The 23,970-nt window shown below is 45.9% G+C and overlaps 1 protein-coding gene across 11 annotated transcripts in view; it reads left to right on the forward strand.

Annotated features, from left to right (window-relative positions):
- Window positions 1-23,970, forward strand: part of PITPNM2 (phosphatidylinositol transfer protein membrane associated 2) — a 487,362-nt gene that overhangs the window by 153,105 nt on the left and 310,287 nt on the right. The window contains exon 1 of one of the 11 annotated variants that reach the window (XM_075322890.1): window positions 22,804-23,123. The exons of the other annotated variants lie outside the window; for them this stretch is intronic. The gene's annotated coding sequence lies outside the window, so the exon portion shown is untranslated. Of the gene's footprint in view, window positions 1-22,803; window positions 23,124-23,970 lie in introns of those variants that run through there. 11 annotated transcript variants of the gene reach the window in all.

Raw genomic sequence — 23,970 nt, forward strand, 5'->3', positions numbered from 1 at the left:
CATACAGTCCTGGAAGGAGGATGCTGAGCCTTGTAGTTCGACAGCTGCTGTCTGCTCTCCTGCATACACTATTGGATGGAGGATGCTGAACCTTGTAGTTCGACAGCTGCTGTCTGCTCTCCTGCATACACTATTGGATGGAGGATGCTAAGCCTTGTAGGTCTGCTCCCCCTGACTCTCCCTCCCGCATACAGTCCTGGATGGAGCATGCTGAGCCTTGTAGTTCTGCAGCTGCTGTCTGCTCTCCTGCATGCACTATTGGATGGAGTATGCTGAGCCTTGTAGTTCTGCAGCTGTCTGCTCTCCTGCATACATTAGTGGAGAATGAAGAACACATTGAAGAAGGAAATGACATCAGACCTTTTTTTTTTTTGTTCACTGATAAAAAACGCATAAAGACGCAGTGAGCAAAAACGCAGCAAAACGCAGCAAAAAACGCACCAAATCGCGACAAAACGCGCACGTTTTTTGCCGCGTTTTTTTACGCGGGTGCGTTTTTGTGCGGTTTTGCCGCAAAAAACGCACAAAAACGCAGCATCAAAAAAACGCAGTGTGTGAACCTAGCCTAACCCTTCTGTTCTGTTGAGATTACTATCCAGCAGTCATCCCCATTATCACAGGCAGGATCACAATGAAAGATAGCACCTGATTTTCCATTCACAATAGGGTAATGGTCACAGTTTACCTCCTCCCCTTCCCTATACAATAAGCAAGGCATAGATCACAGAGCAAGCTGAAACATTTTCCCATAGATATCAGTGAACGTTACATGTCTAATTTCTTCTCTAGATGTAGCAGTTTTAACATATCATTTAGTGCTGCTCAGGCAAGAATGGTTCCCTCATAATCTTACAGAGGAAACTAGAAAATACAAATCAGAAAACAAAACAGAATTGGAGAAAATATGTATCATTTTTATATTAATATAAAAGTATAGGTAATACATTCTCTTCAAAGTATGGCAATTTTAAAGGAGCACCCCCATCAAACTTTTTAGGGTAATTTCACACTTGTGTTGGACGGCTTCCGTTGCTATCCGCAGCCTTGAGGAATTACGGTGACCGTTGCAGGAAACCGTTATATTCCTCATAGACTTCTATTAGCTACGGATAGCAACGGATGGTCTTGCATTGCATCCGCCCCGCGGCGCATCAGTTGTTTTGACGCTGACCGTCAGTGACCGTCGGGCGGATGGAACGCTGCATGTAGCGTTTTTCTGCACTTGGCGGAGTGTCAAAAAAACGAACCTGCAGGATTCCGTCGGCGTCCGTTGTTTTTATAATGGACGCCTATGGTGGCGGATTCCGTTAGAATCCGTCATTTTGACGGATTCCGTTAACGCATCCGTCTTTACACAACTGCGCATGCCCAGATGTGTAAAGTCAAGGAAAAAAAAACTGTAACGGATTGCGTTATTTTGTACGATCCGTAGCATCCGTTGTGCCACTATATGCAACGCATCCGTTGCATGCGTCACACAACGCAATGCTACGGATCCCGTCCATCGCAAGTGTGAAACTAGCCTAAACCTCATAATATATTGCAGTCATCATATTATATAGCACTGTGTACTTACAATTGTTAATTTTGCCTTTCTACCCAGTTAATTTGTCTTTTTTTTTTCTTAGCTCTGTGTAGAAACAGGAAGTCACTTTTCCTTGCATATGTCACCCCCCTCTTCAACTCCTGACCCAATTGCTCCCCTCTTCCCCCCTGCCAATGACTTTTGAAGGGATGACCAGGGGTGTAACAACCGCGGTCGCAGAGATCGTGACTGCGACTTGGCCCGGCAAGGTTAGGGGCCCGGCCTCGCCTGTGGGCCCTTACCCATCATCGCACAAAGTAAATAATGAAGGATGGAGCGGAGCCCTCCGCTCCATGCTTCATCACTCTCCCCCTGTGCCTGCGCTTGACGCCTCAGTGCAGCAGAGTGCAGTGACGTCATTACTGTGCAACTGCTGTGCTGAAACATACAGGACGGGAGGACTCTCTCACCGCAGCAGTGAGGGAACGAGCATAGGTGTGGACTTGTTTGTTTATTTATTTGCTTATTTATTTATTTATTTTAAGCAGTGAGTACATGGTAGCCAAAGGCCTATAGGGGTGTATTAAACAATATGGGGACTGCATAATACAATAAGAAGCACACCTTATACATGGACTATGTGGCTGCATTATAATGCATGGAGGACTATGGGGTGCATTAAATGATATAGAGGCTGTATAATATAATATGAGGACTGCAGGTAATCGCGTCTTCTCATCAGCTGTTCTGCAGTCCTGTTGTGACCACGCGCGCTCCCGCGGTCACAACGGGATCTGAAGAAGCGAGGGCACATGCACCGCCCTCTCCTGCCAAACACTAAGTCCAGCGGGCTTCAGAAACATGGCGCCGGAGATAAGCGCTATGCGCAGGTGCCAACTCCGGCGCCATGTTTCTGAAGAGAGAAATTTACATACGGCCAGTGAGAGGGAGGAACAGGCGGGGGTAAACGTCCATAACACGCCCGGACATTAGGAGAGAGGTGCACACGTCAATCAAAAAGTGCACGAATTTTCAAACTTTATAAAGTTGGATTTCACTGCCTAAACACCCGAGCTGCCCCCTAATGGTATGTACACACTGTGCCTGATAGTGCCAGTACTGCACTGGCTGCACCTTATACATGAAAATCCTGATGTTTGGTTCCCTTTAAGCACTGTCCAAATAGCTTAAATTCCCACAATGAGTTTTTGACCCTGCTTATTTTTGCTATGCCAAATACGCAGCATGTATCAGTTCCAGCAAAGTGGATGGGATTAAAAGAAATCTCCTCCCACTGTGCTTTCTTACTACGTGTAAAGTGACCTGCGGTGTGTGTTTCCAATCCACATTATGTCAATATGTCTTGTGGGTATGCTGCGTTTTAGGCTATGTGCCCAGGTGGCCTTTTTATGCTTTTTTTTTCCCTTGCTTATTTTGTTCAAAAAAAGCAAGGAAAAAGCATCTCAGCAAAGTCTGAGAATCGTGACTTGTGCACACACTGCTTCCTTTCTTCTTGCAGATTTTGTTGCTGAAAAAAGAAGCATCATGTCAATAGTTTCTGCATTTATTTCCTACGTTTCTGTAATCTACTGCAATTCTTTATCACAACAGTGGATTATATCACAGCACTTCGCCTCACACACCATGCATACAGCATGGTGTGTGAGGCTTTCCGTAGCTCAGTAACCCACGGTTGTCATGCTGATGACCCAGGGTTACTATGGCAGCGATTGGGTCCCTGTAATCGCATTACAGGGACCTGATCGCCAAGGAGCGGTAAGTGATCTCTCTCCCTGCCTCCTGAAACCTACAGTTGCACTGATTGCATAATTCAGGGGATTAAACTGCCGCGAGCACCACTTCAGGCAGTGAAGGTCTCTTCAAAACCACTTCAGGAAGCGAATAAACTCCTTGGAGACTTACCTGAAGCAGTTTCTACTAGAAAATTAGATGTTTTTGACCAAAAACCCTAGCTCACCGCGCACCGAGCTGTAGGGGCACATAGTCTTATGTGTGTTAACCCAGTAGTTGCTGGTGTACATTTAGCATACTTAGCTGGTACAATGCCCTTAAGAAGGATGAATAAAAAGGCCCATGTCTGAGATAAATATTTGTATGTGAGGTGTGTGCTGTAGTCACAGCCTGCCCATTAGGACTCGGAGGTACAGTAATTGCCTGAACTTACCAGCTACAATATAAATATCACAGAGCTGCTTGTAATCAGCTTAGGTGCGTAGGATGAGGAGATTTGAGAGAAGGGGGAAGTCGGCGTAACAACCAGTCACAGCATCTCTTCATCATTCACTATTATTTTATAGGATCTCTGTAGTTGGTTATTCTTGAAAAACCATGGGAAATGCCGAGACGTTACGTCCTGGTGCTTCATGATCACGAAATGTAACTATAAACATGAAATCTATATTGAGATGGCAGATACTGACCACCATTCTTTCCTAATACAGAGAATGCTTTTCTGCTGTCAGAATTCGGCCTCTTCTGGAAGGAAGTGATTGACCCCTTAAACTCCATTTTGAACTTGACCTTTTACAGTGTGTAAACTCCGTGTGTAAACTCATAGCATTGTAAACTTGTGTATTGAAAGGTTGTTTTTTAACAGCAATCAGAAGCCTACGTCTAGGATCCTGTTTGTCTGGTTATTTTGCTTGTTTTGAGGCCAAAAATTAATTTCAAGTGTCTTCAAGCAAGTTACCACTCCCGTTCCTTTTATATGGGTGTTGTAAAGTGAATATTTTCAGTAAACAATAGACTGCAATGCTGGTCTTCCTGTCTGTGGTCAGAATGTAAATGTCAGCACTCAGCAGATGACAGCCTGAGCAATAAATTTCTCAATAGGTTCACTGGCTATCGAGCTACAGCAATCCCTGGTATAATGTCTGATTTGGAAAAGGATCTGCGTTGATGAGAATATACGCACAAGATATGTATGTGTGATATATATATATATATATATATATATATATATATATATATATGTGTATTTCAGTATATACACACAAGTCTGTATATATATGTATAAAAGTATGTACCGTAAGTATATATACACAGTGTATATATATATATATATACAGTTAGGTCCAGAAATATTTGGACCGTGACACAAGTTTTGTTATTTTAGCTGTTTACAAAAACATGTTCAGAAATACAATTATATATATAATATGGGCTGAAAGTGCACACTCCCAGCTGCAATATGAGAGTTTTCACATCCAAATCGGAGAAAGGGTTTAGGAATCATAGCTCTGTAATGCATAGCCTCCTCTTTTTCAAGGGACCAAAAGTAATTGGACAAGGGACTCTAAGGGCTGCAATTAACTCTGAAGGCGTCTCCCTCGTTAACCTGTAATCAATGAAGTAGTTAAAAGGTCTGGGGTTGATTACAGGTGTGTGGTTTTGCATTTGGAAGCTGTTGCTGTGACCAGACAACATGCGGTCTAAGGAACTCTCAATTGAGGTGAAGCAGTACATCCTGAGGCTGAAAAAAAAGAAAAAATCCATCAGAGAGATAGCAGACATGCTTGGAGTAGCAAAATCAACAGTCGGGTACATTCTGAGAAAAAAGGAATTGACTGGTAAGCTTGGGAACTCAAAAAGGCCTGGGCGTTCACGGATGACAACAGTGGTGGATGATCGCCGCATACTTTCTTTGGTGAAGAAGAACCCGTTCACAACATCAACTGAAGTCCAGAACACTCTCAGTGAAGTAGGTGTATCTGTCTCTAAGTCAACAGTAAAGAGAAGACTCCATGAAAGTAAATACAAAGGGTTCACATCTAGATGCAAACCATTCATCAATTCCAAAAATAGACAGGCCAGAGTTAAATTTGCTGAAAAACACCTCATGAAGCCGGCTCAGTTCTGGAAAAGTATTCTATGGACAGATGAGACCAAGATCAACCTGTACCAGAATGATGGGAAGAAAAAAGTTTGGAGAAGAAAGGGAACGGCACATGATCCAAGGCACACCACATCCTCTGTAAAACATGGTGGAGGCAACGTGATGGCATGGGCATGCATGGCTTTCAATGGCACTGGGTCACTTGTGTTTATTGATGACATAACAGCAGACAAGAGTAGCCGGATGAATTCTGAAGTGTACCGGGATATACTTGCAGCCCAGATTCAGCCAAATGCCGCAAAGTTGATCGGACGGCGCTTCATAGTAAAGATGGACAATGACCCCAAGCATACAGCCAAAGCTACCCAGGAGTTCATGAGTGCAAAAAAGTGGAACATTCTGCAATGGCCAAGTCAATCACCAGATCTTAACCCAATTGAGCATGCATTTCACTTGCTCAAATCCAGACTTAAGACGGAAAAACCCACAAACAAGCAAGACCTGAAGGCTGCGGCTGTAAAGGCGTGGCAAAACATTAAGAAGGAGGAAACCCAGCGTTTGGTGATGTCCATGGGTTCCAGACTTAAGGCAGTGATTGCCTCCAAAGGATTCGCAACAAAATATTGAAAATAAAAAATTTTTTTTGGGTTTGGTTTATTTGTCCAATTACTTTTGACCTCCTAAAATGTGGAGTGTTTGTAAAGAAATGTGTACAATTCCTACAATTTCTATCAGATATTTTTGTTCAAACCTTCAAATTAAACGTTACAATCTGCACTTGAATTCTGTTGTAGAGGTTTCATTTCAAATACAATGTGGTGGCATGCAGAGCCCAACTCGCGAAAATTGTCACTGTCCAAATATTTCTGGACCTAACTGTATATATATATATATATATATATATATACACAGTATATGTATCACTTATAGAATATATCTGTCCATGTGTGTGTATTCCCAACAAAGCCGTCTTTTAATGTGACATTATTTTGAAGTCTGCTTTCTACTTGTTCATGTTTTATTATGTTTTCTGTTATTAAGAAATTTGGAGAAAAGATCTGTTCTTGACCTGTTCCTGTCCCCCTCTCCCACCACCTTCTTCAGCGCTGATCTGTACTTAATCGCTCGATTTGTGGCAGTTTTTTTCTTTTGTACTGCCTCTGTGCATGCGTCCTGAATTGGTCAGGTGCTGCTCAGTTACACTAATCACTGATCGGCATCCATGCTCGCTTTGGGCTAGGACTTTTTCTTTCCCTGTCCATTTTTTTTTTTAAACTTTATTTTATTACGAATTTCAAACATGATACAACTGACATTTGCCATATAAAAATAGCTCAGTACATAGATAGTAATATTTGAATATAACAATGAACAGTCATATAAAGTCCATAATATCTTTAGCACTTAAGATAGATCAATGTTATGATCCATACTTATCATTTGCATATATATATAATTTTATATTGAGCATAAGAACAGCTCTAACTATCAGCATGACCATATTTTGAAAACAAGATAGAAAGAGGAATAGAAAAAGGAAGAAAGAAAGAACAACAACAGCCACATTGCATTATTATACCTCAATATACTGTTGGACAGTGTTTCATATCCCAACATCTAACGGGAACCACCATTATCCGCATAATCTCCCTCAAACCTCCGCAAGTGTGTCTGGAGAAGAATTCCACAAACCCCAGATTTTGTTACATTTTCCCCGGCACCCCCTATTATAATATACCACCCGCTCATAGACTATGGTTGCATTGACTAGTTTAACCCAGGACCGCACAGTTGGATTCGAATCTCCCATCCACCTCAGAGCTATTAATTTCCTAGCCAGAAACAATGCCTCTCTGAGGAATATTGTCATGTAATGATCCCAGGACTCTTCCTCCACCACCCCAAACAGGCATATCAAAGGGTCACACAAAACAGGAATCGACACAATCGATGTCAGCAGGGATGTCACTCCCCGCCAGTACGAAGATATATTGGGACAGCTCCAAATCATATGTATGAAATTTGCCCCTAAGAGATGACACCTCGGGCACTCCGATGTACGAGAACGGCCCATCTAATATATAAAGCTGAATGTGTGTGTGTGTGTGTGTGTGTATCCAGGATTGGCATCTGCACCGTCGCAGCTACAGCCACAAAATTTTGCACACTCACACTTCTGGACCCCGAGAGTGTCATAGGCTATGTTTTGAGGGGAAATTTTAACCCCGCTCTTTACAGTTATTCGCAAAAAAACCTGCTTCCATTAAAGCGAATGGAGCTGGGAGCCACAGTGCAGCCAGAACTTAAGAAGAATGCGCAGCCACGCCCTTATATGGAATGTTGGCGTGTCACAATGCAGCCAGGGAAAGAGACAGACACAGACAGGGAAAGAGGCAGACACAAAGAGACAGACAAAGAGACAGACACAGGGAAACAGACAGACAGGGAAAGAGAGCGAAAGAGACAGACAGGTTAGAGACAGACAAAGACAGACAAAGAGACAGACACAGGGAAAGAGACAGAGGGAAAGAGGCAGAGAGGGAAAGACAGAGACAGGTTAAGAGACAGACACAGACAGGTAAAGAGACAGACACAGGGAAACAGACAGACAGGGAAAGAGAGCGAAAGAGACAGTCAGGGTAAGAGACAGACACAGGGAAAGAGGCAGACAGGAAAAGAGAGGGAAAGAGACAGACAGGGAAAGAGCGAAAGAGACAGTCAGGGTAAGAGACAGACACAGGGAAAAAGGCAGATAGGGAAAGAGAGGGAAAGAGACAGACAGGGAAAGTGACAGACAGGTAAAGTGACAGAGATAGATAGACAGGGAAAGAGATTGAGACAGACGGAGAAAGAGACAGAGACAGACGGAGAAAGAGACAGAGACAGTCAGAATATATAAAGCTGAATATGTGTGTGTGTGTGTGTATATGTATGTATGTCCGGGATTGGCATCTGCACCGTCGCAGCTACAGCCACAAAATTTTGCACACTCACACTTCTGGACCCCGAGAGTGTCATAGGCTATGTTTTGAGGGGAAATTTTAACCCCGCTCTTTACAGTTATTCGCCAAAGAACCTGCCTCCATTAAAGCGAATGGAGCTGGGAGCCACAGTGCAGCCAGAACTTCAGAAGAATGCGCAGCCACGCCCTTATATGGAATGTTGGCGTGTCACAATGCAGCCAGGGAAAGAGACAGACACAGACAGGGTAAGAAACAGACATAGACAGGGTAAGAAACAGACATAGACAGGGTAAGAGACAGACACAAAGAGACAGACTGAAAGGAAAAGAGACAGACAGGGAAAGAGTAGGAAAGACAGAGACAGGTTAAGAGACAGACAAAGAAACAGAGAGAGTGAAACAGACAGACAGGGAAAGACACAGGGAAAGAGACAGAGGGAAAGAGACAGACAGGGAAAGAGAGGGAAAGCGACAGACAGGGAAAGTGACAGAGATAGATAGACAGACAGGGAAAGAGATAGACAGACGGAGAAAGAGATTGAGACAGACGGAGAAAGAGACAGAGACAGTCAGAGACAGACAGGGAAAAAGACAAAGAGATAGAGAGAGATATATACAGAGGGTGAGACAGACAGAGAATGTGAGAGAAACAGAGAGACAGTTACTATCCCGGGTGTTAATACATTCGATTTATACATTCTATCCCGGGAATGTTTATACATTCTATTTTGTTAACAACAGTTATTAACCCGGACGAAGCCGGGTAGTACAGCTAGTACTAAATAATCAAGTTGGAGTAAGGTATGCCTGGTGGACAATGTAGCATTGAATCAACTTATTATTAACCGACGGGGATACCGTAGTCGGAGATTCCAATATCTCTTCCCATTCCTCTCCTTGTAGAGAGGGAATTAGAGATTTCCATCTATCCTGGGCTGGCAAGTGGTCCGACTCCACCCCCACCGGCAACAGGTAAGTATATATAGCTGAGATGAGGCATCGAGGTCCTTGTGATTTTAGAATACCTATCATAGGAAGTGATGATATCAATTTCCTCACTCCCTGTCTATTTTTATTCCCCATTTGCATCACCTATGTGTATGTGTCCTGCAGCCGTTGAGCGCTGATCAGTGATGCACATCACTGATCAGCATCCGGTTGTTTTCTTTTCTTTTTTCAAAAACTGTAAAAAAAAAAAAAAAAAAAGAATCAAATAAAAATAATTTACATTAGTTGATAGGGCTAGATTAGGGACCGTAAGACATACATATAGTAGAAGCAGATTACTACAGTAACGTCCTGGTGGTGGATTCACTGGGCCGTGCACCGGACTCCCCCAGTGAGGCAACCCGGAGCTAACCCCTATACAGGGACTGTCCGATCACCCCACCAGAGGGCCTAGATGCACGGTAGCCGGAACACTAGGGGTTCGGGATAAGAGTCCTTTAGGGATCTGCACAGGAATGTCTGAGTCCAACGAGCACCATAGGCAGGACGGATAACTGGAACCGGGTTCAGGTGCCGGGTAGGAACAACAGACGGGGTCCCGGTCCAGCGAGACGTGCAGGCTGATGTTACCAGGTGAAGTCGGGGATCGCTGACGGGTACAGGCTGATGGAAGGTGGCGGGATCCTCAGCAGACAGTCACCGGGAGACTTCCTGGGGAATCAGCAGTCAGGACCAGGTTGAGGCGACAGACGGACTCTGCGGAAGAGACAGTGTTAAACAGGCGATAAGGTACAGAGGGACCTGAACACCTAGCTATGGAAACACATTGATCACGCACCGCCCATAGGTAACAGGAAGTCTTTTATACCCTGCACCTGCAATAAGCCACATCCTGTTCCAGGGAAGCTGGCCCTATAAGACCAGGTGAGTGAGCGCGGCCCCGCCCTAATACACATGCATGAAGCCCGGGAGCCATGGGCAAATACAGGAGGCCGGCGGGACCACCGAGTAGGGAGCACGAGGGACTCAGGGGAGCAAGAGCGAGAGCAGCGGCCGCGATTGGTGAGCACGTGGACCGAATCAGTGGATACGGAGCGGCGTCGTGACGCTGAGACCGGATCAGTGGGTAGGGAGCGGTGTCGTGACACCGAGACCAGATCAGTGGGTACGGAGCGTTGCCGTGACACCGAGACCAGATCAGTGAGTATGGAACGTTGCCGTGACACCGAAACCGGATCAGTGGGTATGGAGCGTTACTGTGACACCGAGACCGGATCAGTGGGTACGGAGCGTTGCCGTGACACAGAGACCGGATCAGTGGGTATGGAGTGTTGCCGGGACTGCAGGAGCGTGACACTATAGCATTTTTTTATTGAATATAGTCAGGATTAGTGTCAGTTGCGGGCGCTCAGTAATTTTTTTTTTTTTTTCTGACGTTCGTTTTTTAATTGCAGTTTCACAATTGTAGTGGAAACTTCTTGTAGCACTACAGTTTTTTCTACTGTGTAGAATTACGGTTAGCGTAACTTAATTGCGGTTGCTCAGTAATTCTTTGTAGTCGGTTTAGTTAGTTTGTTTTTTATTTTACCACATTTTTATATTCTCCTTGTTAATTTTTTTCTTTCTAGATCATTTCCTTTTTTTCTCTTTCTTCTGTTCTAATAAAAAGTTTACACCACACTCACATACACACACATATATACGCATGCACACACGTGAATAAAATTTGGGTATTTCTTTTTCGCTCCTAATTGGGAGACCCAGACAATTGGGTGTATAGCTATTGCCTCCGGAGGCCACACAAAGTATTACACTTAAAAGTGTAAGGCCCCTCCCCTTCTGGCTATACACCCCCAGTGGGATCACTGGCTCACCAGTTTTGTGCTTTGTGCGAAGGAGGCAACACATCCACGCATAGCTCCACTGTTTAGTCAGCAGCAGCTGCTGACTATGTCGGATGGAAGAAAAGAGGGCCCATACGAGGGCCCCCAGCATGCTCCCTTCTCACCCCACTTCATGTCGGAGGTGTTTGTTAAGGTTGAGGTACCCATTGCGGGTACGGAGGCTGGAGCCCACATGCTGCTTCCTTCCCCATCCCTTTTTACAGGGCTCTGGGTGAAGTGGGATTTTATCGGTCTCCAGGCACTGAGGCCGTGCTCCATCCACAGCCCCTGGTATCTGCTGGACATGGAGCGGAGTATCTTCAGGGACATGGCCCTGCTACATGGAGGTACTCTGTGTCCCTGTGGGGACCGCGCAGACACACGGCAGCACTGCTGGGTGTGTTAGTGCGCCAGGGACAGCGGCGCTGTCCGCACTAGTGCCATCGCACACCACAGCGTTGCTGGGTGTGTTAGTGTATTGGGTGACTACCGCGCTAACCGCCGCTGCCGTTTTTATTTAAGGCGCCGCTGGGATTTGTGGTGCGCCGGGGACTTCCGCGCCGGCCAGCACTGATATGCCGGCCGCGCTTATTAACTCGAGTCCCCGGCTTCTGGGCCTAGTCTCCCTTCGTTACCGCCCACAGGCCTGACAGTCAGGGTAGGGGCGTGACGCTGCATAGCACAGCAGCGCTGAGAGCTGGAGTATGTTTTGCATACTCCACCCCTCTCACTGTGTGCACTGTGAAACCGGATTCCCGCACTTTCTCAGGCACGCCCACGGCTTCCTTCTCTACACAGGACGCCGGCAGCCATTAGTGTCAGTTTCTGTACGATACAGAGACAAGTGTGGAAGACCCTGGCATTCTGATAGTCACACAATCGCTGCAACAGGCGTTAAGCAGCACCTGTGGTGCTAACCCCACTAGTGCAGAAGTGCACTTATAGATATGCTTGTACTATATACATTGCACTGTTTGGTCGCACGTTGTATATACCCTCCTGGATTGTGCGGAGGAGTTATCAGCATATTCTCTGTGTAAAACAAAGGTGCAGAACCACATGTTTTTCTATGCAGCCGGTACAGCATGTACGGCTATACGGCCGGCAGGTTACATAGACCCCCATTGTATCCAACTCAGCCGGAGTCTCTGCTAATGGCCAGAGGATGAGGACGGTGTCTGCAGTATTTACTGACAGATTTTCTGAGACTATGGCTATGATACTAGAAGCCTAGCAGTCCGGACATGTCTCTCACAACATGGGCACTGTTGAATCATTGATCCATGGCCCCCCTCAGTGTGAACAACTAACAGCTCCGGGAATGTCACACGCATCCCAGAGTCACGGCTCTGCACAGACGTCAGTCCCAGACAGCCTAAGCGGGCTCACTATGAGCGGCCCTCGGTTTCATCAGGGTCCTAGCAGAAGGACTCTCTGTGTAATGAGGCGGAAGTAGCGGCTCAGGATTCTGATCCTGAGACCGCTCTCAATCTGGATACACCTAATGGTGACGCCATAGTGAATAATCTTATAGCGTCCATCAATAGAATGTTGGTTATTTCTCACCCAGCTCCTCCAGTGGAGGAGTCAGCTTCACGTATTTTTCTGGACCACTCTGCCTTCAGAGAGGCAGTCCAGGAACACCACACTTATCCAGATATGCGCTTCTCCAAACGGCTTAGGATACACGTTATCCCTGCCCCCTGACGTGGTCAAGGACTGGACCCAGTGTCCCAAGCGGCATCCTCCAATCTCCAGGCTTGTAGCTAGATCCATAGTTGCAGTGGGAGATGGAGCTGCACTTAAAGATGCCACTGACAGACAGATGGATCTCTGGTCTAAATCCATCTATGAGGCTGTCGGCGCACCGTTGGCTCCAGCATTCTCACCCTTGGGGCACTCCAAGCTATTTCAGCTTGTCTTACACAGATTGACACGGTTACACGTACATCTGTGCCGCAGGTGGCATCCTTAACCTCTCAAATGTCTGCATTTGTTTCTTACGCGATTCAGGTTGCCCTAGACTCTGCGAACCGTGCGGCAGTAGCCTCCGCTACTCCGTGTTTTTAAGCAGAGCCTGGTCTGCTCGTTAAGTGAATGGAAGGCAGATTCTGCTTCCAAAAAAAGGGTGCTTAACCAGTTGCCTTTTTCTGCTGACCGACTGTTTGGTGAGCGTTTGGATGTAACCATTAAACAGTCCAGGGGTAAGGATTCATCCTTTCCTCAGCCCGGACACCACAAACCCCAACAGAGCAGGAGGCAGTCGGGGTTTCGGTCTTTTCGAGGCTCGGGCAGGTCCCATTTTTCCTCGTCCAATGTGGACTCAAAAGGATCAGAGGAGCTCAGATTCTTGGCGGGCTCAGTCACGCCCAAAAAAGAGACAGTCTGAAAACCCGCTTCCAAGGCGGCTTCCTCATGACTTGCGGCCTCCTCTCTCCGCATCCTCGGTCGGTAGCAGGCTCTCCCGCCTTGGCGATATTTAGCTGCCATAGGTCAATGACCGTTGGGTGTGAGACATTCTGTCTCACGGGTACAGGATAGAGCTCACTTCTCGTCCTCCAACTCGATTCTTCAGAACTTCTCCACCTCCCGGCCGAGCCGCTGCTCTTCTGCAAACAGGGTGCACTCTATAGGCAGAAAGAGTGATGACCCCCGTTCCTCTTCAGGAACAAGGTCACGGTTTTTACCCCAAATTATTTGCGGTGCCTATAAGAACGGGCCGTTCCGTCCCGTTCTGGATCTAAAACTGCTCAGCAAGCTCGTGGACACCAGGCGGTTCCGGATGGAATCCCTCCGCCATGTCATCGCCTCAATGTCCCAAGGAGATTTCCTAGCATCATTAGGCATCAAGGATGCTTATCCACACGTGCCGATTGATCCAGAGCACTAGCGTTTCTACGCTTCGTTATAGGAGACGAACACCTTCTGTTCGTAGCTCTACCTTCCGGATAGCGACAGTCCCACTGGTCTTCGCCAAGGTCAGGGCAGCAGTAGTCACAGTCCTGCACTCTCAGGGTCACTCTGTGATCCCATATTTAGACGATCTACTTGTCAAGGCACTCTCTTAGGAAACATGCCGACACTGCCCGAACGTTGCGCTGGAGACTCTCTAGAGTTTTGGGTGGATCATCAACTTTTTAAAGTCAGATCCGACCCCGACCCTATCGCTAACATATCTAGGCATGGAGTTTCATACTCTCTCAGCGATAGTGAAGCTTCCGCTAGACAAACAGCATTCACTACGGGCTGCAATCTCTTCTTTAAGAACCAGTCGCACACATTAAGACGCCTCATGCACTTCCTACGTAAGATGGTAGCAATGGAGGCAGTTCTTTTCGCGCAGTTTCATCTGCGTCCACTACAATGTGACATTCTCCGCCAATGGGACGGGGAGTCGACCTCCCTCAACAGAGTCGTCTTTCTTTCTCAGGCGGCCAAGGAATCTCTACGGTGGTGGCTTCTTCCCACCTCATGGTCAAAAAGAAGGTCCTTCCTATCCCCATCCTGGGCGATAGTTACGACAGACGCGAGTCTATCAGGGTGGGGAGCAGTTTTTCTCCACCACAGCGCTCAGGGTACGTGGACTCAGCAAGAGTCCACCCTTCAGATCAATGTTCTTGAACACAGAGCAGTGTATCTTGCCCTACAAACCTTCCAACAGCAGCTGGAAAGCAAGCAAATCCGACTTCAGTCGGACAACTCCACAGCGGTGGCATACATCAACCACCAAGGAAGAACGCGCAACCGGCAAGCCTTCCAGGAAGTCCGGCAGGTTCTGATGTGGGTGGAAGACACGGCATCCACCATATCCACAGTTCACATCCCAGGCGTGGAAAACTAGGAAGCTGACTTCCTAAGTCGCCGGGGTGTGGCCGAAAGGGTATGGTCTCTTCACCCGGACGGGTTTCAGGAGATCTGGCGCCGCTGACAGAGGCCGGACGTCGATCTAATGGCGTCACGGCACAACAACAATGTGCCAGCTTCATGGCACGGTTTCACAATCATCGAGCTCTGGCGGCAGACGCCTTAGTTCAGCATTGGTCGCAGTTCCAGCTACCTTATGTGCCACCTCTGGCATTGTTGCCCAGAGTGCTGCGTTAGATCAGGACCGACTGCGGCCGCGCCATCCTCGTCGCTACAGATTGGCCGAGGATGTTGTGGTTCCCGGTTCTGTGGTGCCTCACGGTAGGCTAACCGGGGGCACTACCAGACCAATCAGACTGGCTGTCTCAAGGGCCATTCTTCCATTTGAATTCTACGGCCCTCAACCTGATGGTGGGGCTTTGAGTCCTGGAACCTAGTGTCGTCAGGATTACCTCAGGACGTGGTTGCCACCATGAGACAGGCTAGCATACCAACGTCCGCCAAGATTGACCACAGGACGTGGAAGATATTCTTATCTCGGTGCTCGGCGCAGGGTGTTTCTCCCTGGCCGGTTGCATCGTCTATGTTTCCTTCCTTCCTGCAATCTAGGTTGGAAAAAGGGTTGTCGCTCAGTTCCCTTTAGGGACAAGTCTCAGCGCTATCTGTATTTTTTCAGAAACGACTTCCTCAGGTACGCACGTTCCTACGGGGAGTTTGTCTTCTCAGCACTCCGTACAGGCGGCCGTTAGAGCCCTGGGATCTGAACAAGGTTCTAATTGCTCTCCAGATGCCGCCTTTCGAGCCTTTGAAAGAGGTCTCCCTTCCCGCTTTTCTCGGGAAGTGGCCTTCTAGTAACGGTCTCGTCTCTTAGGAGAGTTTCCGAGCTAGCAACGCTCTCATACAAATCTCCCTTCCTGGTCCTTCACCAGGACAGGGTAGTTCTGCGTCCGATTCCGGAATTTCTCCCTAAGGTGGTATCCCACTTTCATATCAATCAGGATATCACCTCACCTTCTTTGTGTCCTCGTCCAGTCCATCAATTTCAGAAGGATTTGCATCTGTTGGTTCTGGTGAGAGCACTCAGGTTCTACTTCCCGCATGGCGCTCCTGCGCCACCCGGATGCACTCTTTGTCCTTGTCGCTGGTCGGCGTAAACAGTCGCAAGCTTCTGAATCCACCCTGGCTCGGGGGATCGAGGAACCAATTCTTGAAACCTACAGTTCTACTGGGCTTCTGGTTCTCTCAAGGCTGAAGGCCCATTCTACCAGAGCCGTGGGTGCATCCTGGGCATTACGGCACCAGGCTACGGCTCAGCAGGTGTGTCAGGCACCTACCTGATTGAGTCTGCATACTTTTACCAAGCATTTTCAGGTGCATACCTACGCTTCGGCAGACGCCAGCCTAGGTAGATAAGTCCTTCAGGCGGCGATTGCCCACCTGTAGGAAAGGGCTGTTTGACGGCCCTATCACGAGGTATTCTTTTACCCACCCAGGGACTGCTTTTGGACGTCCCAATTGTCTGGGTCTCCCAATTAGGAGCGAAAAAGAAGAAGGGAATTTTGTTTACTTACCGTAAATTCCTTTTCTTCTAGCTCCAATTGGGAGACCCAGCACCCGCCCTGTTTTCTCGGGGTTTTTCTGTTTTTTCGGGTACACATGTTGTTCATGTGGTATGGTTCAGTTCTCCGATGTTTCCTCGGATTGAATTGGTCTTTAAACCAGTTATTGGCTTTCCTCCTTCTTGCTTTGGCACTAAAACTGGTGAGCCAGTGATCCCACTGGGGGTGTATAGCCAGAAGGGGAGGGGCCTTACACTTTTAAGTGTAATACTTTGTGTGGCCTCCGGAGGCAATAGCTATACACCCAATTGTCTGGGTCTCCCAATTGGAGCTAGAAGAAAAGGAATTTACGGTAAGTAAACAAAATTCCCTTCTTTACCCACACGTGAAAAATAAAATGTTCTGCTTGTCCTAAAGACTTTATTCACCTGGTGAGGCATACGGCATCCTTGCCTCCGATAGTGAGGGAGAGGATCCCACCTTCCTCTATTTTTCCTCCTCCTCCTCCTCCTCTTCGTCCTCCAGCGATTACGAACCACCACGCAAATGCCCCAGGACAGAAAATGAGACAGTACCCACAGTTAGTTACCCCCTATGGACATCACCTCCCGAAGATTATGAGCCATGGATTCCTGATTCCTGAGTCTTTTTCTCTGAGAATTTCATTAATCTAATGGTGGCCAAGACAAATTTACACACCCAACAATTTTTGGCCCAAACCCCACTTCATAATTTGCTAACTGGACTCCTATAGACATAGTAGAAATCATAGGTTTATTGCCTTGACCTTCACATGGGGATAGTGAAGAAGCCATACATTCAGCAATATTGGCGTGCTGATGTTTTTTATAACACTCCAGCTTTTCACATTACTATGACCAATAAAAGCTTTGAGGCCACCCACAATATTTGCTTTTCAACGATAATGAACAATGTCCATTCCAAGATGACCTCAACTTTGACCAAATTTTTAATGAAATTGCTGAGGTATACATTCCCCAAAGGGACATCTGCGTAAATGAGTCCCTAATACATTAAAACTATGCTGTTTGATCGAACACCTGAAAAAAGTGGAACAAAAGGAGATAAAAAAAAATCCAATATAAATAAAAATGGTATCTTTGGAAACTGCATCTCTTCCTGCAAAAAGTCCCCAGTAAAAATTGCTGTTGTATTAGTTCCTTCTACCTCTCAAAAATCAGAATAGAAAGTGAGCAAAAGTTATTTTGTGCTCAAAAACGATCCCAATAAAAAAATGGAGAAAAACAAACAAACCGACACATGATTCTGGTAGAAAAAGAAATAAAAAATAGAGTTCTCTAAATATTGTGAAGCAAACATTTTTCATTTCTTTTGTAAAAAAGTATTTTTTGTGTGTGATGGCAGCCAATCATATATATATACACATACACACACACACACACACACACACACACCGTGTGTATATAATGTGTGTGTGTGTGTATATATATATATATATATATATATATATATATATACATACAGTATATAGTGTGTGTGTGTGTGTGTGTGTGTGTGTGTGTGTATATATATATATATATATATATATATATATATGTACATATATATATATATATATATATATATATATATATATACACAGACCAAAAGTTTGGACACACCTCATCTTCTCATCTCTAGAACAACTGTTAAGAGGAGACTTTGTGCAGCAGGCCTTCATGGTAAAACAGCTGCTAGGAAACCACTGCTAAGGACAGGCAACAAGCGGAAGAGACTTGTTTTGGCTAAAGATAACAAGGAATGGAAATTAGACCAGTAGAAATCTGTGCTTTGGTCTGATGAGTTCAAATTTGAGATCTTTGGATCCAACCACCGTGTCTTTGTAGAAAAGGTGAACGGATGGACTCTACATGGCTGGTTCCCACCATGAAGCATGGAGGAGGAGGTGTGATGGTGTGGGGGTGCTTTGCTGGTGACACTGTTGGGGATTTATTCAAAATTGAAGGCGTACAGAACCAGCATGCCTACCACAGCATCTTGCAGCGGTGTGCTATTCCATCCAGTTTGCGTTTAGTTGGACCATCATTTATTTTTCAACAGGACAATGACCCCAAACACACCTCCAGGCTGTGTAAGGGCTATTTTGACTAAGAAGGAGAGTGATGGGGTGCTATGCCAGATGACCTGGTCTCCACAGTCACCAGACCTGAACCCAATCGAGATGGTTTGGGGTGAGCTGGACCGCAGAGTGAAGGCAAAAGGGCCAACAAGTGCTAAGCATCTCTGGGAACTCGTTCAAGACTGTTGGAAGACCATTTCCGGTGACTACCTCCTGAAGCTCATCAACAGAATGCCAAGAGTGTGCGAAGCAGTAATCAAAGCAAAAGGTGGCTACTTTGAAGAACCTAGAATATAAGACATATTTTCAGTTGTTTCACACTTTAAGTATTTCATTCCACATGTTTTAATTCATAGTTTGGTGCCTTCAATGTGAATCTACAATTTTCAGAGTCCTGAAAATAATGAAAACTCTTTGAATGAGAAGGTGTGTCTAAACTTTTGGTCTGTACTGTATATAGAATCTGATATCGCTATAATTGTACTGACCCAAAGAATAAATTTGTCTTATCACTTTTATCAAATGGAGAACAGCAACATAAATTAATAAATTAAAATTAATTACTGAACCTGTTGATTTGTTAATTCTGACTCCCAAAGAAAGTAAGGTGTGAACTCAGTTTATCTTTGTTTTTAGGAATTAAGACCTTGTAGTTTTTTAAAAAATAAATATATATGAATATATTGTAAACTCTTTTGTATGGAACTAGGATACATGACTGAGTCCTTAAAGAAATTTTGTCACTAGGTTTTTGCCACCTAATCTGAGAGGAGCATGATGACGGTAAAGAGAATCCGGATTCCAGTGGAGTGTCATTTACTAGGCTGCTTAGTGTAGTTTTGATAAAATCACTTTTTAATCAGCAGTAGATTATCATTAGAGGACTACTTGGCATGCTTCCTGGTAGACCAGCATATTCATTAGCTCTGTATAAGGTCCGGCTTCTCACTTGCGAGTTTCTCGCAGTAGTGCAATGCGAGAAAATCTCGCATTGCACTCGGACACATGTTATTCAATGAATCAGCTCTCATCTGCGATTTTTTTCTCACTCCAAATCGGACTGAGAAAAAAAATTGCAGCATGCTGCTATTTGAAGAGTTTCTCGTGTGAGTCTCTCCAATGCAACTCTATGGGAGCGTGAAAAAAAAGGATGTCACACGGACCGGCACTCACACCATCCTAGTGAAATCCGTTTTTCTAAATACATTTATCGCATGTGTCACAAAGCACTGGAAATGAGTGAGGTCTCATAATGTCGGTTAATCTCTATCTCTGTCAATCGGTCTCTCCCTCTCGGTCTCTATTCTCTCTCTGTCGGTCGGTCTCTCTCTCTCTGTCCATGTCGGTCTATTCCTTTTCCCCCCTCTTTCATACTCACCGATCCCCGATCATCAGCGCGGCGCTGCACGGCGTTCACACTGCTTCTCCTCTTTTGAAAAAGCCGGCCACTCATTATTCAATCTCGTATTCCCTGCTTTACCCGCCCACCGGCGCCTATGATTGGTTGCAGTCAGATACGCCCCCAAGATGAGTGACAGCTGTCTCACTGCAACCAATCACAGCTGCCGGTGGGCGGGTCTCTATCATGCAGTAAAATAAATAAATAATTAAATAAAACGGCGTGCGGTCCCCCCCAATTTTAATACCAGCCAGGGTAAAGCCACACGGCTGAAGGCTGGTATTCTCAGTATGGGGAGCTCCACGTTTAGGGGGAGCTCCACAGCCTAGCAATAACAGCCAGCAGCCGTCCAGAATTGCCGCATCCATTAGATGCGACAGTTCTGGGACTGTACCCGGCTCTTCCCGTTTTGCCCTGGTGCATTGGCAAACGGGGTAATAAGGAGTTAATGGCAGCAGCCCATAGCTGCCACTAAGTCCAAGATTAATCATTGCAGGCGTCTATGAGACACCCCCAATGATTAACCGGTAATTTAAAGTTAATAAACACACCCAGTGAAAAAATCCTTTATTTGCAATAATAAACACGAACAAATACCCTCGTTCACCACTTTATTAAGCCCCATAAACCCCTCCATTTCCACCGTAATCCACGGAGGTCCCACGTCGCTTCCAGCTCTGCTACATGAAGGTGACAGGAGCTGCAGAAGAACACCGCCGCTCCTGACAGCTCCACGCAGCAACTGAGGTGATTAGCGCGATCAGCTGATGATGTCAGTCAGGTTACTCGCGGCCACCACTGGATCCTCCAACAGTAACAGCAAGTCGCCAGAGTGACAGCGATGAATTCACAGGTGAGTTGCGGTCTCGGTTGGAGGATCCAGGTAGCCGCGGGTAGCCTGAGTGATGGCAGCGCTAATCGCGCTGCTCACTTCAGTCACTCAGGGGATTAGCGGTCACCGGTGAGTCCTTCACGGGTGACCGCTAATCAGGACGCGACACAGACAGAGCCGCAGGATGACAATGAAATCGGGTGAAGTACATCCGACTTCATTCTGATCATGCGGCTCTATCTGTGTCTGCTGTCAGCGACTATTCAGCTCTGCTGAATGGCAGATGATATAGAAAAAAAGGATCCCATACGCATCAAACACGCATTACACACGCTCTGCTAGTCATTAAATAATTTAAAAAAAGCATCGCACTTGCATTGCACACTGACCTAATGTGAACTAAAATCGGCCGAGTTTTTTTCAGGCAAGTCGGACCGATTTTACATGCATAAGTGTGTTTCCAGCCTAACTGCTAGATCTGCAGCAGAGAAAACTGATCTTATCAATTTAACAGCAAACAGCTCAGTAAGTGACACATCGCTGGAGTCAGGGTCTCTGTCTCTACATTATGATTCTCTCAGATGGGGAGCAAAAATCTGGTGACAAATTCATTTTAATAATAATATTTTGCAGTGCTTTAAATACATCAGCAACACTGTTTCCATTGGGGCTCACTATCTTAACTCTTTATTAATATGTCTTTGGAGTGTGGGAGGAACCCACACAAACAGAGGGAAAACATACAAACTCCTTGCAGATGTTGTCCTTGGTAGGATTTGAACCCAGGACCCCAGCGCTGCAAGACTGCAGTGCTAACCACTGAGCCACCATGCCTTTTTTGTAGGGTCTCATTGGGCATACTTCTGATATGAATATTTCATGCTGTGATGGGGTGATCCTAATGATTTAGTGCAGAGACAATTTGAGATAACGGAGGCAAGGTTTAGAGATAGATGAGATAAATGTATTGAGATGAATCAGTCTTAAAGCGAACCTGTCAGGTGCAATATGCACACAGAAGCACGAGCAGTTCTGGGTGTATAGAGCTAATCCCTGCCTAACCGTCCCTGTATCAAGCATAGATAAAAAGACCTTTAGAAAAAGTATTTCTAAAGATCCTTCATTATATGCTAATGAGGCCAGGGACTAGTTGCAAGGGAGTTAGTTCCCTTGGCTAGTTGGCCCCCTTAGTTTGTTAGGCGTGCTAACATGCTAATGAATGTGCAGAGTCATAGGCATGGTGGTGCTCACCTCTGTTGCCACAGCGCCCGAAGCTGGATTTTGGCTCCGTGCACATGATCTCCGGACTCCTGTGCCGGGAACTTCTGATCATGCGCACTGACCCTATGCCCAGCGTTCTGAGGCAGTGCCATGGACACAGGTACGTGCGTCACTGCTGATGATGATGCTGGGCAGTGGGCATTGAATAGCATGTCAGCATGTCCCTGTGGGCATGCTAAGAGGGCAGAATGTGCCAGGAACTAAAACCCTTGCGACTGGTCCCTGCACTCATTAGCATGCCATAGAGGATCTTTAGAAATGCCTTTTCTAATGATCCCTTTATCTATGCTACTAGATACAGGGACGGTTAGGCAGGGATTACATGTGTACCCAGAACTGCTCATGGTTCTGTGTGTATATTGCACCTGACAGGTTCCCTTTAAAACTCTTTGGATTGGTATTTTCCGTGCTTCCATTGTGATAGGTGTTTCTTTACATAAGAGGCTGTGTAGTAACATTCTGTATGGCATATTTCACCGCTATTGCTGTGCAGAAGGTGTTCCCTTTTGGTGCAATGTTTCCACGGCCTCTTCTGTTCAGCCGAGCGGTTAAGAAGCAGCATTCATTTGCGTCCATCTGCTATTAGTCACTGTGTCCACAAGCTCTACATTTGCATCACGGTACAGGATATGTCTGATGGCTGCTGTGTAACTCTGCCATATCCCCGCATCTTCTTCAGCCTCATCTCTTTTCTCCATGGCAACTTAGCTCTATGCTTTTCAGATGAGAAAAGAGAATCAATTTTTTTTTCCCCTTCCTTCCGTCTCTAACTCTATTTTTGAACATGGCTCTTGCATCCTCAGTGGCATGCACGGTTCGTTATGCTCCTCACGCCTGACGGGCAGCAAAGGCAAGAATGACAGGCGATGACGGGGAAGCCTGTGGAGTGGGTGCACCCCATGACAGACACAAGGTATTGCATTGGAACCTAAGATTAGGTGTGCTTGGTGTTCAGTTTACGGCCTGTGATCATCCCTCAGCCCAGCATGTTCATTTGTGTCCACCCTGCATGGAAATGTGACATTTCTGTTTCTATGATCATTTATGCATCGATATGTGTTTTGTTGTTTTCTTAGCCAATTTATAAGGGGGAAAAAAACAATGTTAACCCTTTGCTACGACAGATCTAATTATAAGTCATCTCCTCGGGCCCACGTAGCCATTGCAGTGAATAATTATTAAGTTATACGTGCTTCATTGCTCTGAAAATGCAGACTGAAACCTTCTGTGCAACCAGAGCAATGAGCTCCGGGCCCGAGCACCAGCTTAGGGGGCTGCACGCCCATTACAGCGAGCGCAGAGAGGAAAGCGCTTTGTACAGAACTCTTCCCATGTATTGATTCGGACAACATGCCTCTCAATTAAGATTCCATTTTCTGTCTTTTCCTGTGATACTCATTGATTTAGTCTAATTTTTGCTGTTTAATTACTTGATGGGGCTTTCCTTTGCCAGTTTAGGCATCCTGTACTACAGAATCCATTGGCCTGCTTATGTAAAGTCCTATGAAATGACTTCACTAATGAGAGATGCACGCTGAGGTCCGGGATTATAAAATGATGGCACTGCTCAGTTATATGTATGACGAGTGAGCACATTCACGTTTGTCGCATAGGATCGCAACAGGTGAATATACATTCGGCAGATTTTGATGCAGAACATGCTATGATTGGAAATAGGTTCAGTTTATTGGAATGTTTCAGTTACAGCGAAATCCACAGCATGTGAAATCACCCCGAGTATCTGTCTTCCAAGATCCAGT

Source organism: Anomaloglossus baeobatrachus, chromosome 1, assembly GCF_048569485.1.
Source record: "Anomaloglossus baeobatrachus isolate aAnoBae1 chromosome 1, aAnoBae1.hap1, whole genome shotgun sequence".
In the NCBI taxonomy this organism is placed as follows: Eukaryota; Metazoa; Chordata; class Amphibia; order Anura; family Aromobatidae; genus Anomaloglossus; species Anomaloglossus baeobatrachus.